The following is a 16,618-nucleotide window of genomic DNA, read 5'->3' on the forward strand; positions in this document are numbered from 1 at the left end:
CTTCTCTGCAGGGCTCTGCACGCTCTACCCAGACAGGCCTCAGCTTTTACAAACTGACTCGTGAACCTGGCTTGATGGGCAGGCCTGGTCCTGTGCAGGCAGGGGAGCGGGGAGGGCCCTGACGCATGTCTGTGGATTATTTTGTTGCGTGGAACAGGAACTGCCTCCAATTAGGTGAAGTGAAAGGGGAGTTAAAAGGAAAGGAACTTTGTAGCAAACAATTGCAGGCGGCCTGGCTCCCCCAGGACCCGGGAAGCTGGCAGGCAGCCTCTCCTTCCGCTTCCCTCTCTCTGGACTCGTCCTCTCCCTGCGCGACTGTCCCTCAGCGCTCTCTGGGTTGCTGGTGTGGCCGCCCTGAATGGTGGCTTCAGCTTGAGGCCCCTGGACCACTTAGGGGCGCTCCCCTCGGCCTCTGGGTGCCAGAGAGATGGATGGGTGAGGGTGCCCACCCCCCCACACTTGACTGGTGGAGGGGCAGGCCACGTGATTGCTGGGGTGGGAGACAGTGCTGGGCACAGCTGGTACAGCGGGTCTGTGGTGGGGAGGACAGGTGAAGCGGGGGCTTCACTGTCCCTTGGCTGGGGGCAGAGGACACACACACTCCTTTCAGCCCCTGGGCACTGGGGGGGCCGTTGCCTGCTGGGGGTCCCGCCACTCCTCTCTCTGGGCTGCGCTGCCAGGCTCACAGAAGCAGGAATAAATACAGAACTCGGGTTTTTGGAGGAAATGCTTCAAGCGGTAATGCAGCGTTTCCTCTCTGAATAGAAAGGAGAGCATAGCAGGTGGCTTTTATTAACAGGGCATAAATTAGGGGGCTTGTCCACTTATGGCTTCCGTCTTCCTGGAGCTGTTCTGGCTGCTTCCCTGGAACCTGCCTCTGACTCCAGCTGCAGCCTGGGAGCTCCACCACGCCTCGCTCACGGCCTCTCTGTCCATCTGCCCTCTTCTCCGCGAGGCGGGGAGATCGAGGCTCACAGCGAGTGCCTGGTTTTCTAATCTCTCCTCCCTAAGGAGCTGAGCCTGTTGTGCCCAGGGCCCATCTTCTCAGTGCACCCAGCCTGGCCCCAGCCCCTCCTTGGGGCGCCCCTGCCCTGCCCTCGCACATACAGCACTGAGGGCGGGCGTGGGTGATGGCAGGGCAGAAGTCGGCCCCTCGGTGTGTGGGGGGCACAGTACACCTTAGTTTTGGACCCTGCCTTCAAGAAGCTTGTACTGGGAATTCCCACTGTGGCTCAGTGGGTTAAGAACCCGACTGGTATCCATGAGGTTGTGGGTTCGATCCCTGGCCTCAATCAGTGGGTTATGGTGCCAGCGTTGCCGTGAGCTGTGGTGTAGGTCAGATCCCATGTTCCTGTGACTGTGGTGTAGGCCAGCAGCTGTAGCTCCGATTCAACCCCTAGCCCGGGAACTTCCATATGCCGCAGGTGTGGCCTTAAAAAGAAAAAAAAGATGTGAAAACTGCTTAAAAAAAAAAGAAAGCTTTCACTGAATTAGGAAGACATCATCCCCCTTCCTGAAGGTGGAAACATCTGTACCTTGAGGAAAATTTTAAGGCCAGAGCAGAAGAGCTTCCAGGCCTGGTGGTGGTGGTGGGGGGGTGCAGTCACTGCTGTGGCCATAGTTCAAGTCACTGCAAGGGTTACTCAGAGAGGCAGGGCACGGGGTGGGTGGGGTGGCCGGTGGCAGGACTCTCTGGTGGGGTAGGACAGGGCTGTATCTTGAAGGATGGACAGACTTGGGGTCCGTAAGGGGCGACTTCCTGATGGGCACCGGGAGGAAAGTAAAGGAGAGGTTTGGGTAGCTGGGTGTGGAGGACCTGGCTGGGGGCTCAGTGTGGAGCCCACCATTCTCCCAAGTCCACTGTGAAGTTGAGCATCTGGTTCTCGGACCCTGGGATGAAGAGGGAACAACATTTGGTGTTTTCTTATTTTTATTTATTTATTTATTTTTTGCTACCTTGTAACCTGCTCCCGCTCAGGCTGTTCCTTTTTCTGCTGTAGTCTGTTCCCTGCATGAACTCATCTGCTTGTGGATTTGCTCACTCAGCCCATATTCAGCTTCTTTCCCACCCGGATCAAGGGCTGTGCCGGGAACATGGCACGGAGGAGGGGAGACATCTGAAAGGGTCTTGTGTGTTCTTTGTCTGATTCCAGAAAGGACTTGAGGATATTTATGAAGATAAAATGCAGTATAGGAGTTCCCGTCGTGGCGCAGTGGTTAACGAATCCGACTAGGAACCATGAGGTTGCGGGTTCTGTCCCTGGCCTTGCTCAGTGGGTTAACGATCCGGTGTTGCCGTGAGCTGTGGTGTAGGTTGCAGACGCAGCTCGGATCCCGCGTTGCTGTGGCTCTGGTGTAGGCCGGTGGCTACAGCTCCAATTCGACCCCTAGCCTGGGAACCTCCATATGCCGCGGGAGCGGCCGAAGAAATAGCTAAAAAGACCAAAAAAAAAAAAAAAAGCAGTATAAAGAGATGAAAAAGACATGAGAAAAATCAGGGCAAGAAGAAAGCCAGGGTAGCAAATATCAGACGAAGCTGGAGGGGCTGCTGTACCTTCTAAGGGCGGTAATTTGACTGCCAGCTTTCTAGCAGCCAGATCCAGGTGGATAAGGCGTTTGGAGCGGCCTCACATTGTCTGGCGTAAGCCCGTGCCATGCTCTGTGTAACAGGAAAGCCTAAGTGAGGGCCCCAACTCCAGGGTGGGGCCGGTCAGGGTGGTCTTGGGGTAGGGTCCCCACGAACCAAGTCTAGAATGCAGAGGGATGGAGCTCCCGCTGTGGCACAATGGGCTCGGTGGCATCTCTGGAGCACTGGGACGCAAGTTCGATGATCCCTGTCCTGGCACAGTGGGTTAGGGATCCAGTGCTGCCACGGCTGTGGCATGGGTCACCATTGTGACTCACATCTGATCTCTGGCCCAGGAACTCCATAAGCTGCAGGATGGCCAAAAAAGAAAAAACAGAAAAGAAAAGAATGCGGGGGTTGGGGGAGGATGGCAGCCGCCTTCTGGTCTTTGTAATCCTCCTCCCGGAGGGTCCTGACCAGCAGCTGGTGGGGTGCTGAGAGCTGGGGCTGGTGCTCCCAGCCAGCCTCCTTCACCAGGGTGGAACGACTCCAGGGCTGGGTGGGACCCTGTGACCTGGAAGAATGCCCGTCCTGCGAGGAGGCCTGGGGGCTGTGATACAGGGCATACCCACTCTGCCCCAGGAGCCGCCCAAGGGGTAGAAGAGGGCGAAGGCGCTCCTGCAGAGCAAGCCACAGGCTGGGTGTCTTCAAGAGCAATGAGAAGTTCAGCGGAGCTGGACCTCAGGCTGCTGGGTGGGAGGGGGCCCAGGAGACGGGTGGCGCCCGGCCTGCTGTCAGAAGTGTTGCAGACGGTGGCCTCAGCACCCAGGGCCATGGGGCGCCCTCCTGACTTCCGGCTTAAATCTGTGCCCCTGTTCCCCCAACCTGGTGCCTGGAGGAGAGTTGGGCTTAGTTCTGGGGAAGTAAGGCGAAGTGGTTAAGAGTGTGAACTCTGCGGCCCGGAGGGCCTGAGTTCGAATCCCACGTCTGCCTTTGCTCAGTTGTGTCATCCTGGGCAAAGGCCCTGCCCCGGCTCTGGGCCTCAGTTTCCCCATTAGTATCTGTCTTCTTCGCAGGGCCGTGGTGGAGCCTGAACAGGTTAATACCTGCAAAGGGCTTAGACGTGCCTGCAGCAGAACAAGATGTCATGGGTCTGTGGCTTCTTAAGCTGGAACAACCTGGCTGGGCATAAAGCCTCATCCTACCTGAACTCCCGCCCCCAGTACACCCACGCAGGTTCAGAGTCAGCACAGCAAGAGCTCCTGTGATGGAGAGAGTGTGGGCATGGGAGTCCCTTCCCGCAGTGGTGGGCCAGCCCAGGGATGGCAGGTGCTTGGCAGGTTCTGGTTCATGTTGTTATTGACAGTAATTGTAACTGTGCATGTTCATGAGGGCCTCTCAGGGCAGCAGGAACCTGCTCTGAGAGCAGGCCTCAGTCTGTACTTGATTCCCTCCAGTGACGGGGGGCTCACTACCTGTTCCTGTGATTGTTTGACCCCTACCTGGTGAGCCCTGGCTCTGTGCCATGTGTGTGCTGGATGCCAGGATTCCAAAAGGATTCGAGTTTGTTGGAATGTTGAGTTACTCCTTTCTGTCCTTTCCAGAGGTCGCTCCCGACCAGCCAATGAGTGTGGTCATGGGGGGTGTGACACGCTGCTGCAGGCCTCCAAGTCATCGTGAGGAGGCTGGCGGAGGCAGAGAAGGACATTTAATTCATTCACGTACTCCTTGGTATTTTGAGCTCCTCTGCGTGCTGGGCGCTGTCCTAGGTACCGAGAGTTCTGCAGTCAACAAGATACGCAAAGAACCTGCCCTTTCAAGCTGCTCTCAGAGAGAGGCGAGGGATTCTGCCAGTGAATAAAAGGAAGGATATTCTAGTAGAAGGAACAGCATGTGCAAAGGTCTGGAGATGTGACAGTGTGTGCATGGGTGAGGCTGGATGTTGCTGGCATTCTGCCAGAATTTGGTGGCTGGGAGCCCGGTGAGGGGAGGGGTGCTGCCTTTCTGGAAGCAATAGAAGAACCCACCGACTTTGAGGGCTTGTTGATGACTGACCCCACCCCTAGGGCCACCACGTTCTGCCCCTTCCTTCCTGCCCCCTTGCTACCCCTGGCAGCCCTGGTGGCCCTTCAGAGATGTGGGTGATGCCTGTAGCTCCCTGTCTGGTTCATCCCTTCCTCCAGGCTGCCTACACCCTGGCCCTTCCTCATGGGCCCTGATTTGTGTCCCTTCCTCTCGTGGGTGGGTTTGGGTCTCAGGGGGCTCAGCCTCCTCCGCACCCTCTGCCTGCAGGGGAGGGTTTGGGAGTGAGAGGATGCCGGGGCACTGACTCACATGCCTTCTTTAGGGAAGAGGCTGGCATGTTGGATGGTTTGGTGAGCACGGCACTGTTGTGTGCCAGGTCCTGGGTGCTTGAGCTCCGTGGGCCTTGGGCCAGCCCCTGGGGAGCCCACAGAACCTTGGGAGACAGATGCTCCTTGGGTACACTCAGGTAGGTGCCGGCTGGGGCTGTCTGATTTGGGGGGAAGGTGGTTCAGTGATCTGGGCTTTCCCTGCTTCCTTTATTCCCGCTGCCCCCCATCCCTAGCCCAGGTAATTAAAAAAAAAAACAAAAAACCTTTTGTTGAAGTACAGCATCCATACAGAAAAGCATGTGGCTTGTCGGATTTTCTCAAACTGAAACACCCGTGTGGTACCCAAGTCCAGAATCCAAACCTGCTGGCTCCTCAAAGCCGCTCTTATTTTTCCTTCTAGCGAGTACCCTTGATCCAAGGGTGACCCCTCCCCTGATTGTAGCACCATCAATATATTTTGTCTGCCTTTGAACTTCTTTTTAAATGGAAGCACACAGGGAGTTCCCGTTGTGGCTCAGTGGGATACGAATCTGACTAGTATCCACGAGGATGTGGGTTTGATCCCTGGCCTCGCTCAGCGTGTTAAGGATCCAGCATTGCCGGGAGATACAGTGTAGATCGAAGACGTGGCTTGGGTCTGGTGTTGCTGTGTGGGCCTGGCTATGGGATAGCCCGGCAGCTGCAGCTCCGATTTGACCTCTAGCCTGGGAACGTCCATATACTGCAGGTGCGGCCCTGAAAAGCAAGGGGGGGAAATGGAAACACACAATCACACTCTATAAACACTTGTACATCTGCCTTCTTCCACGCTAGTTCACAAGGTTCATACATACTGTGGCCTGTGGTCGTGGTTCTCGTTGCTGTGCTTTGTTCCGTTGTGTAAGTAAACCATAACTTAGTTACTTATCCTAGTGGTGATGGCTATCTGGGTCCTTTTCAGTTCTGGAGTATTAGGAATGGTCCATGTCTTTTGGTGCTTGTATATGCATTTTTCTGTGGCGACGTAGCCAGGCGTGGGGGTGCTGGGTCATGCTCAGCCGTAGTGCATCACGGCGGACTGGTTTCCACATTGTCTACACCAGCTTCCACCCCTTCTAGCTGTGCACGAGTGTTCTGGATATCCCACAGCCTCACCAGCGCTTGAGGTGGTCACTGGTGCGTTTTACACACTCTAGTGCATGTAGCGTCCTTGTTGACGCATGAAAGTGAGCATCTTCCCGTATACATACTGGTCGTTTGAATACCCTCTTTTTTTTTTTTTTTTTTTTTGTGAAATGCTTGTGCAAGTCTTTCGTTGATTTTTTCCTAACTGGATTTGTGGAATTCTTTCTGTATTCTGAATAGGAACCCTGTGTGGCACACAGGAATATCAATCCATCTTCTCTCTCTTTTCTCCTCCCTCCATCCCCGACAGGGGGATCATTTGACACACAGAAGTTCTTAATGTTGTTCAGTTTGGAGTTCCCTGTCCTGGCACAGCAGAAATGAATCTGACTAGGAACCAGGAGGTTGTGGATTCCATCCCTGGCCTTGCTCAGTGGGTTAAGGATCCGGCATTGCCATGAGCTGTGGTGTAGGTCGCAGACGTGGCTCGGATCCAGTGTGGCTGTGGCTGTGGCGTAGGCTGGCAGCTGCAGCTCCGGTTGGACCCCTAGCCTGAGAACTTCCATATGCCACAGGTGTGGCCCTAAAAAGCAAAAAAGGAAAAAATACATAGTCCAATTTATGCATCTTTTCTGTTATTTTCAGCATGTCCTGTGTCGAAATCTTTCCCGGCTCCCCTGTTAGGCGGATCTTCTTTTGTGTCTTCCTCTAAAATCTGTACGGCCTTACCATTCGTATTTAGATCTGCCCATCTGGAGCTGATTGTCCTGTATGATGTGAAGGAAGCGTATTAGTTTCCTGTGGCTCCGCTAACAAATGACCACAAGCATAGTGGTTTAAAACAACACAAATGTATTAGCTTACACTTCTGGAGGTCAGAAGTCTGAAACGGATCTCAGCAGGCTCAAATCAGTGTGTCAGCCGGGCTGCATTCCTTCCAGAGGCTCTAAGGGAAAAATTGGTTTCTAGAAGTCTTTTGCGGCTTCTAGGGGCCGCCCGCATTCGTTGGCTGTGGGCCCCGCCTCCATCCTCAAAGCCGACAATGTCGGGCTGGGTCCTCTGCACACAGCTGTCTGTCTGCTTCTTTCTCCCCTGCCTCCCCTTGCACTTATAAGGACTCTTGTGATTGCATTGAGTCTGTCTGGGTAATTCAGAATAATCTTCCCATCTCAGGTCAGCGGATTAACAGTTTAGTTCTGTCTGCAACCTTCGTTCCCTTTGCTGCACAAGCTGACATCGTCACAAGCACAGGGATGGGGCCATTATTCTGCCAGCCCCAGAAGGGATCATGATTTTTTTTTTTTTTCCCCACACAGCTGTCCATTTGGCCCAGCACCACTTAGTAAAAAGACGTGCTTTTGCTCAGGGGTAATTTTTACTTGCCTGTGCAAATTCCAACTCAGGGAGGAGGCCCACCAGGCTGTGGGGAGGGGAACCCAGGAGAGGGGGCGGCTCTCCTGCAGCCGCCCCGGCCTGGCTCTGTTGGTTGGGGCTGCTCCGGAAATCAGAAGTGAAGGAGGCAGCAGTGCAAGATGATTGGGTCAGTGTCCTGGCCTGGGAGGCAGGATGCCAGAGCCTGTCCTTCCCGTGGCCCCGATGGCCGGCTGACCTCAGCAGGTCCCTCCCCTGCCTGGCCTCCAACTCTGTCTGATCTCAGGGACTTTCCTGCCCAGCCCAGGTTTTCTGTATTTGTGCCGTTGACTCTCAAGGTCCCGTTTGCTTCATTGCTCTGTGCGGGGCCTCCGTTTTTCCATTCTGTGAAGTGGGAATAAAGCCAGGTCCGGGGGCAGCTTGAGCCATGTGGTTTCCCAGCCCTTCTCCTTGGGCCTAGAGGGGACCCCATCTAGCAGAGCTAGGCTGAAGTCTGCCCAGTGTCCTCAGCTAGCGACAGGGGGGCCCCCAGCTGTCCAGTCACTGAGGCTGGGGCCAGCCACATAGCTAGGATCGGGATCTGGAGCCATGGCTGTGCCCTGGCTCTGAGCAGGCCAACTGCGTGCATGTGCACACTCGTGCGTGTGTGTGCGTGCGTGCACGCACGTGTGTAAGTCAGGGTAGTACATGGAGTGTGTGTGTGCGCGCGCGTAAGTCAGGGAAGTACATTGAGTGTGTGCGCGTGTGTAAGTCAGGGAAGTACATTGAGTGTGTGCACGTGTGTAAGTCAGGGAAGTACATGGAGTGTGTGTGTGCGCGCGTGTAAGTCAGGGAAGTACATGGAGTGTGTGTGTGCGCGTGTAAGTCAGGGAAGTACATTGAGTGCGCATGTGTAAGTCAGGGAAGTACATTGAGTGTGTGCACGTGTGTAAGTCAGGGAAGTACATGGAGTGTGTGTGTGTGCGCGCGCGTGTAAGTCAGGGAAGTACATGGAGTGTGTGTGCGTGTAAGTCAGGGAAGTACATGGAGTGTGTGTGCATGTGTAAGTCAGGGAAGTACATTGAGGGTGCACGTGTGTAAGTCAGGGAAGTACATTGAGTGTGTGCGTGCATGTTTAAGTCAGGGAAGTACATTGAGTGTGTGTGTGCACGCGTGTGTAAGTCAGGGAAATACATTGTGTGTGCACGTGTGTAAGTCAGGGAAGTACATTGAGTGTGTGTGTGTGCCTGTGTAAGTCAGGGAAGTACATTGAGTGTGTGCACGTGTGTAAGTCAGGGAAGTACATGGAGTGTGTGTGTGTGCGCGTGTGTAAGTCAGGGAAGTACATTGAGTGTGTGCACGTGTATAAGTCAGGGAAGTGCATGGAGTTTGTGTGCGTGTGTAAGTCAGGGAAGTACATTGAGTGTGCACGTGTGTAAGTCAGGGAAGTACATTGAGTGTGTGCGTGCATGTTTAAGTCAGGGAAGTACATTGAGTGTGTGTGTGCATGCGTGTGTAAGTCAGGGAAGTACATGGAGTGTGTGTGTGTGTGTGTGTGTGTGCACATGTGTAAGTCAGGGACGTATACTGACGTTCCTTCCCCTCCCTGGACCTGACACAGCCCTGGTCCCCTTGGCCCTTTGCTGGAGGGGAATCTGACCCTCCAAGCCTGAGGGGAAGGTGGCCGAGCTTGTGCGTCCCGCTCAGGGAGGACAGGCTGGCCATTCCCAGGGCTCTGCAGTCACCTGGGCTGTGGGCAGCGGCGCAGGGAAGACACTGACATCTCAGACTGGGAAGTGCATCCCTGAGCTTGGAGGCTGGGGAGCATGTGGGCCAGGGTCCCAGCCTTCTGGCCTCAGCCCTGCTTGTCTCCTAGCAGGTGCCAGGGAAGGCGGGAGTCGTCTGGGGCTCTTAGGTGGCTCTGTCCTTCCCTGCTCAGCCCCATGCGTGCTCCTGTGCTCTGTCCACGCCGCTGGCATGCGTGCCCTGCTGTCTTCCCAGCTTCATCCTCCCTCCTCCTCCTTGAAGCCACATCAGCTGGTGGAACCTTGGTTCCAGCCCGAGCTCTGCTGTGAGGCTTGGCCGGGTCCCTTCCCCACTCTGGTTCTGGATGGGTACTTCCAGGGCATTTCAGGACCCCAGGTAGGGCCCACCACCACCCTGTTCTTCTTGGGGTCCCCTGCCCCATCTCCCGCCACTGGCCAGCAGCTACACGAATGTTGGGCTTACACTGCCTGCCCCATGGGCCTCACTGCCCAGGTGGGAGCAGAGTGTGGGGCTGGGGACACAGGCAGTCAGAAGCCATCTCCCCAGCTCCCAGGCCCTAGGGGTAGCTGGTGTGAGCTGGCCAGACTCACAGGGAGGGGCTGTCCCAGCCCTGCTCCTTGCTCTGCTCGCTCGTGGAGGTTCCAACTTTACCCCTGAGTGAAGCTTCCTGAGCCTCGGTCACGAGTGGGCAAAATGAGCCTCCTTTCCATGCAGGACGGGACAGGCAGTGGGTGCCTGCTGGGAGTAGGCTCATGCGGACAGTGGGCACACCTGCTGTTGGGGCCCCGGCTGGTTTTAGCGGTTAGGGTGGCACTGGGTTTCTAGTGCAGGTGTGAGTGTTGGGGTGCTTGGTGGGACAGGGCTGGGGGAGCTCCCACCATGCCCACACAAGGACCCGCCTTCAGGAGCCTAGGCCTTGCGGTCAGCACCTGCGGACTTCACTCTGTTTGGGGCCTGCCCCCCCTTCTTCTTGGCGGGTGTGCATGGGGAGGGGAAGAGCTATTTCCTCTCCTCCTCCCCAGTGTCTATCTTTACTTTTTTTAATTTAAAAAATAATTTGGAGTTCCCCGGTGGTCTTGTGGTTGAGTATCTGGCATTGTCACTGCTGTGGCTCAGGTTCGATCCCCGGCTAGGGAATTTCCACATGCCATGGGCGTGACCCAAAAAGTAAATTGAAAGAAATGATTATGAAATATTTTAGGCACTCAAAAAAGAGGAGTAGACAGGACACAGTGAACTCCCAGGTACAGCCCACAGGACTTGAAGAAAGAAATCTGACAAATAGAAATGAGGACCCCAGTTGTCCCGCCCCAGCCCTGTTCCCATCCCCCAAACCCCACTTGCCAGCTGTTGCACGGAGGACTGGGTGGGCCCAGCCACACCCGCCCCTGCCCCCCCTGCCAGGTCTCCAGGCACCTGCTGTGCCTGCCCTGCGCCCACCAGCCCTTGTCCAGCGCTTGGTATCACCTGGCTTTTTGACTTGGTGCCCATCTGATGGGGTGGGAAATGGGATCTCCTTGTGGCTTGGATTTGCATTTCCCTGATGGCTGGGCAGGCCCAGCGGCTCTCCAGCCAGCATCCTCTCTTCGAAAGCTGGCCCTTTCATGCTCTCCGTCGTTGAGGTGCCCTCAGGCCGGTGCCCGTTTCTTCCTTCCCCTCCCACCCCTTACACTGCAGGCTGCAGGCCGGGCGGGTGCCCCAGGCCTCAGTCACTTCACGCCTAGCGTGTCCCCAGATGAGCTCTGGGCTCTGGCCCCTTTGTCCTCTCAGGTCCCTCCTGGGGTTGAGAGTTTCCTGCCTGCTGCCGTCCTTGGCCCTCCCCTCCTCCTCCCAGCCCTGTCACTATTTGCTCCCTGCTCAGTGTCTGTCCCCTCTCTGTCCCCTCCAGCCCTGCCTCTGTTGCAGCTCAGGCCTCATAGAGTCCCTCTCGTGTCGCAGCAGCCCCCACCCTGCCCACCACATTGTCCCCATCAGCTCCCAGAGCGCGTTGGCTGAGACGCTCATCTGATCTGTCAGATCCTTGGCTTGATGTCGTCCCAGCCATCAGGCTGGGTGACTCGGAGACATCCCCCCACCGGGTTCCTCTAGATCACTGGGTGAACCCCCGCCCTGCTCAGTCTTAAGTCCTTTAAACCCTCGGCTGTTTGGTTGACCCAGCACAGTGTGACCTGTGCCCTGCAGCTTCCCCATCCTGGCCCCGAGCCCCTGCCCCGTGCTCCCCCAATGGTACTGTTGGGGTCTCCTGCCTGCGGCTTGCATTGAATGGGCAGGGACAGTACTTAGTCCATCTCCAGCTGCCACGTGGCCTAGCATTTGGGTCACAGGCTCGGGGAGGAGGAGGGGGAACGCAGGACCCCTGGGTAGGGGAGGACCCCAGTGGGAGAGCCCAGGGTGTGACTGGTGGTCGAGGACTCTGAGCTGAGGTCTGGTCCTGGGAGCCCGCTTGCGGCGCCTCCTGGGTGATGCTGGCACCAGGACACGGGCTTTCCACTGTCCTATTTGGCACCTTTCCCCCTTCCGTCGGGGCCGCACCCTGGGCAGCCGATTGGCGGAAAGTTCTTGGGCCTCGTCCCCCCCGCCCCCCAGAGCTGCCGCCCGCCACCCCCAGAGCAGCTGAAATGGAAACCCTGAAATGCAGCTGGGTTTGTCTTCAGTAAATGGCAACTGAGGGCGGCACAAAGGGGGCCTTTTGGTCCGAATGCCACCGGCCTGCGCGCGCCTCTTCCACACCCGCCTGGTCTGCCCCCCCGGCCCCAGGGGAGGCAGCGTGTGCACCCCAGGCCTTCGGAGAACATAATAGAGACCAGATCGTAGCGCAGGCACAGCAGGGCGGCCTCCTCAGACTCGCCCCTCCACGCTCCCCCGATGGCAGCCGTGCTTTCCTCGCGTGTGACAGATGATGACACGGAGGCTAACACCAGGCCAGGGTCCCACAGCCACTCGTGGGGGGTCTGGGGCTTGGACTTCCCATCGGATTCAAATCTGCTTCCTCCCTGGCCTCCCCCATCAGCTGAGTGTGGCCAGAGGCCAATTTATCCCCGTGTCCCGGCGTCTTCCAAGAAACCCCTCACTTCCTCTGTCCCACGAGCTGGACTGAGTCATAAAGGGGCCTCCTCCCCCTCTTCCTGCTCACTGTTCCTCTCCCTTCTCCCCTTCCCGGGCTCCCCCAGCTCCGGGGCGGGGGGGGGCGAGTAGGGGGCTGCCTGCTTCTCCCGCCCCGCCCCCACTTCCGGGACCCGGGTGGCGCCGCGGGCTTTCTCTCCCGCCAGCCCCTCTGGTCTCCTTTGTCCGTGAGGCGCGTGGGTGCTCCCCCCAGGGGCCAGGGGTCTCACAAATGTTATTCCAGGCCTGGGCTGGGCAGTTACCGGGAGGCAGAGGGCCAGTCCCGGCTCTGGTTCCCGCCCACCTTGAGCCGCGTGTGACTTCGGGCGCGTCCCCAGACTTTCCTGAGCATCCGATGTGCTGCCTGTAAGCCGACCCCTGCCTGCCCTGGGCTCATTGCCTGGCACAACGTAGCTCCTTCACACTGGGCTCGTCAGGGTCTGGGGGGGCAGGAGGGCCATTGTGGGAGCCTCCAGAAGCCGCTCCTGGGGAGTGTCCCTGAGGATGTGTGGCCTTGAAGGCCCTGGTCCTCTGGGCCACAGCAGATGTGCTCTCCTAGGGTGTCTGGATCTTGGGCTCTGTGCCCGGTGCTGTTCTGGGGCGAGGTTCTCGGAGAGGAGAGTCTGGCCCCCTCGGGGTTGCCCGTGCGCTCCCGGGAGGCCAGACGAAGGTAAATGAGGACAGTAGCCCTTGGCTCCATGTGTGATCCTGAGGTCTCTGTGGGTCAGAGGTCCTGGGAGACTCCCTGGAGGAGGAGGCCTCGGGCTCAGTGTTCCATAGGTGGTTGGAATAGGTGAGGTGAAGCCGATGGGAGGACAGGCACGGGCAGAGTCTGGGAGGTGGGAGAGCATCAGGCCAGGGGTGAGGAGACGGGGGTCATCCGCGGCATGGGACACCTGGTCCCTGTCTCAGAGGAGTCCAGACTGGCTGTATGACAAGGGTCAGAGGACCCGCTGGGCTGATGGCTCTAAGCCACTCAGCCCTGAGGGCTGGGCCCTGAGGAGGTGAGGTGAGGGGAGCCTCCTGGGCCTCCCATCCCCATTCAAGAGATTTATTGAGCACTGGAGGGACCAGGTGCCCCATCAGGACTCAGGAGACCACAGTAAACAAAACGGACCCAGGTCCTGTCTTCATGCAGTAGAGAAAAGCAAAGCGGGGACGGTAGGGGAGGGGCTGCGATCCTAGGAGGGGGTAGGGGAGTAGTTACTTGGAGGAGATGAGCAGCACACTGGATATTTGAGGGAAAAGCATTCTAGGCAGAGGGAACAGCATGTGCAAGGGCCCTGAGGCTAGAGTGTGCTTAGTGTGAGCAAGTATGTCTAGTGTGGAGTGGGTGAGGGAGGGCCCTGGTCAGGGGGTCCCGAAGGCCATAGCACTAACTTACATGAGGAGCCTTCAGGAAGTTTATTTTTTTGGTCTTTTGTCTTTTTAGGGCCGCACCCACGGCATGTGGAGGTTCCCAGGCTAGGGGTCCAGTCAGAGCTGTAGCCGCCAGCCACAGCCACAGCCACAGCCACTCGGGATCCAACTGCATCTGCGACCTACACCACAGCTCACGGCAACGCTTGAGCAAGGCCGGGGATTGAACCCGCAACCTCATGGTTATTCATTGGGTTTGTTAACCACTGAGCCACAGCAAGGACTCCAGGAAGTTTATTTTTTAAAGATTTTTTTAAAGCTGAGTTTTAATTTCGATATCATACCATTAAATTTGCCCACCTTAAGTGTACAGTTTCATGACTTTTTATTTTTATTGTCTTTTTAGGACCACACCCATGGCATATGGAAGTTCCCAGCCTGGGGGTTGAATCGGAGCGACAGCTGCCGACCTACGCCACAGCCACAGCAACGCCAGTTCCTTAACCTACTGAGAGAGGCCAGGGATCAAACCTGAGTTCTCATGGATACTAGTTGGGTTCGTTACCACTGAGCCACAATAGAAACTCCTCGATGACTTTTAATTTCAGCATATACCTGTGCAACCATCACCACGATCCAGGTTTAGAATATTTCTACCATCCAGAAAGTTCTCTCATGCCTGTTTGAAGTCAGTTCCTGCTCTCAACTCTTGGCAACTGCTGATCTGCTTTCTGTGCCTATAGTTTTGAAATTTCTTATAAATGGAATCAAACAGTATACAGTCTTTTATGTTTGGTTTCTTTCACTTAGCATAGTGTTTTTTTGAGGTTCATGCATATTGTTGCCTATATCAGTGTTTTTTGTTTTTTGGGATTTTTTTTTTGTTTTTTTTTTTTGGTCTCTTTGCTATTTCTAGGGCTGTTCCTGCGGCATATGGAGGTTCCCAGGCTAGGGGTTGAATTGGAGCTGTAGCTGCCCGCCTATGCCAGAGCCACAGCAACACAGGATTTGAGCTGCATCTGGAACCTACACCACAGCTCACGGCAATGCCGAATCCTTAACCCACTGAGCAAGGCCAGGGGTGGAACCTGCCACCTCATGGTTCCTAGTCGGATTTGTTAACAACTGAGCCATGATGGGAACTCCTATATCAATGGTTCTTTATGGCTGCTAAGGAGGCTAGTTAACCCTCCATATCTGCAGCTTGTACATCTGCAGATCCGGAGGACTGACTGTAGTGTATCATTTTATGAGGGGCTTGAGCATCCTCAGCTCATCCTGGAACCAGTCCCCCAAAGATACCAAGAGATGACCGTGTCCTATGGTATAGATAAACTTTGGGTTTGTGTATTTGCCAGTTGATGGACATTTGGGTTGTTTCCACGTTTTGACTATTGCGAATAAAGGTACTATGAGCATTTGTTTTTGTTTTTTTTTTTTTTCAGTAGTGTTTGTATGGGTATATATCTTTATTTCTCTTGGGTGGTTGGGTCGTATGGTAGGTATATACTTAGCTTTTTAAGAAACCATCAAACTCTTTTCCCAAGTGGTTGCCCCGTTGTTCATTTCCACCAGCAATCTGTGTGTTCCGGTCTCTCCACATCCTCGTCAGCACTTGGTTTTGTCACTTTTTCTGATTTTAGCCACTCCCGTTGATGGGAAGTGGTATCACATTGTGGTTTTCATCCCCAGTGCCCTCCTGCCAGGTGACACTGGTCCTCTCGTCATGTGCTTATTGCTATTTGCATGTCTTCATTGGTGAAGTGGGTATCCAGATCTTTTGTTCATTTTTTAAAATTAGGTCTTATTAGTAAGTTGTAAGAGTCCTTTATGTGTTGGCGAGTATATGACTTTTATTAGATGTATGATTTGCAACTTGACCCAAGCCCGATAGCAAGTGACTCCCTGACACCCTAGGGTTCCTAGGGTGTCAGGGAGTTGATCAGGGGATTAGAATGCTAGATTAGAATGCTAGATTGCCAGGTCAAGGCTGGCAGGCATGTCTCATACCCCCATCAGCTCACCTGGGCGTGTAGGTGCCACTACTCTGTGCCATGCAGGAGCTCGTTTTCCTTGGCTCTTGTGCTTAGCTGCCCTGTGTGAGGAGCTGATCCTTTCCGTGGCTGTGCCAGGATGGACATTAGTGTTGCTGTCTCATCTTGCCGACCTGACAGCCAGGTGGGGGACACTTCGCATATTCCTGCTGTGAACATTGTGGGTTGGCTTCTGTATGACTCAGAGCTTCATTGGTTGCAAGTAACAGTGTCCCTTAAAGAGATTTAGACAAAAAGAACAGTGCCCGTGTGTGTGTGTATGTGTGTAAGGATTTATTGGCTAATGTAAACGAAGGGCTCAAGTGACCAGCTTCAGGTTCAGCTGGATCCAGGCCCTCCAAATCCAGGGACTCAGCTCTGCTTTCTCTGGTTGGCGTCGTTCCCTGGCAGGCTCGCCCATGTGGTAACTGGGATGGGCCTGCAGCTCCTGGCTTCCCGCCCACACCCAGGCAGCCCCAGAGCAAGAGGAGCACTTCTTCCTGAAGGTTTCAGCCAGAGTCTAGGCCCCGGTGCTCCCTGGGTCACACCATCCTCCTTCAGCTACCCACAGGGCTCTGGCCAGGCCTGGGTCACGTGTCCACTCCAGGTGTGGGGGTTATGGGTCAGCTCACGTAAATCATTTGGCTCAAGAGTCGAGAGGAGTGTTCTTTAAAAAGGACTAACATTCTGTGGCCAAGGGTAGAATAAGGATATGGCTGGACAGGCAGAGTGTGGCATCTCCTACTGCATCAGATTTGAATGCCCAGCAGGCATTGATTTCTCCAAGGTCCCAAGGGGGTGGCACTTTCTCCCAGAGCCTTCCATCCGTCCGTGGTGCTCTGCCTCCCTGCTCCCCACTGGACAGTGGGCTTCCCAAGGCAGAGGAAGCATCGTGCCTGGGCTCTCGGGCAGGACACAGCCTGGCCTCCGGTGAGCCCTCCCTGGGCATCTAGTGCCAGAGAGGGTGTGCACATAGGACTATG

The 16,618-nt window shown here is 55.6% G+C and overlaps 1 protein-coding gene across 4 annotated transcripts in view; it reads left to right on the top strand.

Annotated features, from left to right (window-relative positions):
• Positions 1–16,618, top strand: part of CLIP2 (CAP-Gly domain containing linker protein 2) — an 85,314-nt gene that overhangs the window by 3,628 nt on the left and 65,068 nt on the right. The window lies entirely within an intron of this gene.

Source organism: Phacochoerus africanus, chromosome 5 (assembly GCF_016906955.1).
Source record: "Phacochoerus africanus isolate WHEZ1 chromosome 5, ROS_Pafr_v1, whole genome shotgun sequence".
NCBI classification, from domain to species: Eukaryota; Metazoa; Chordata; class Mammalia; order Artiodactyla; family Suidae; genus Phacochoerus; species Phacochoerus africanus.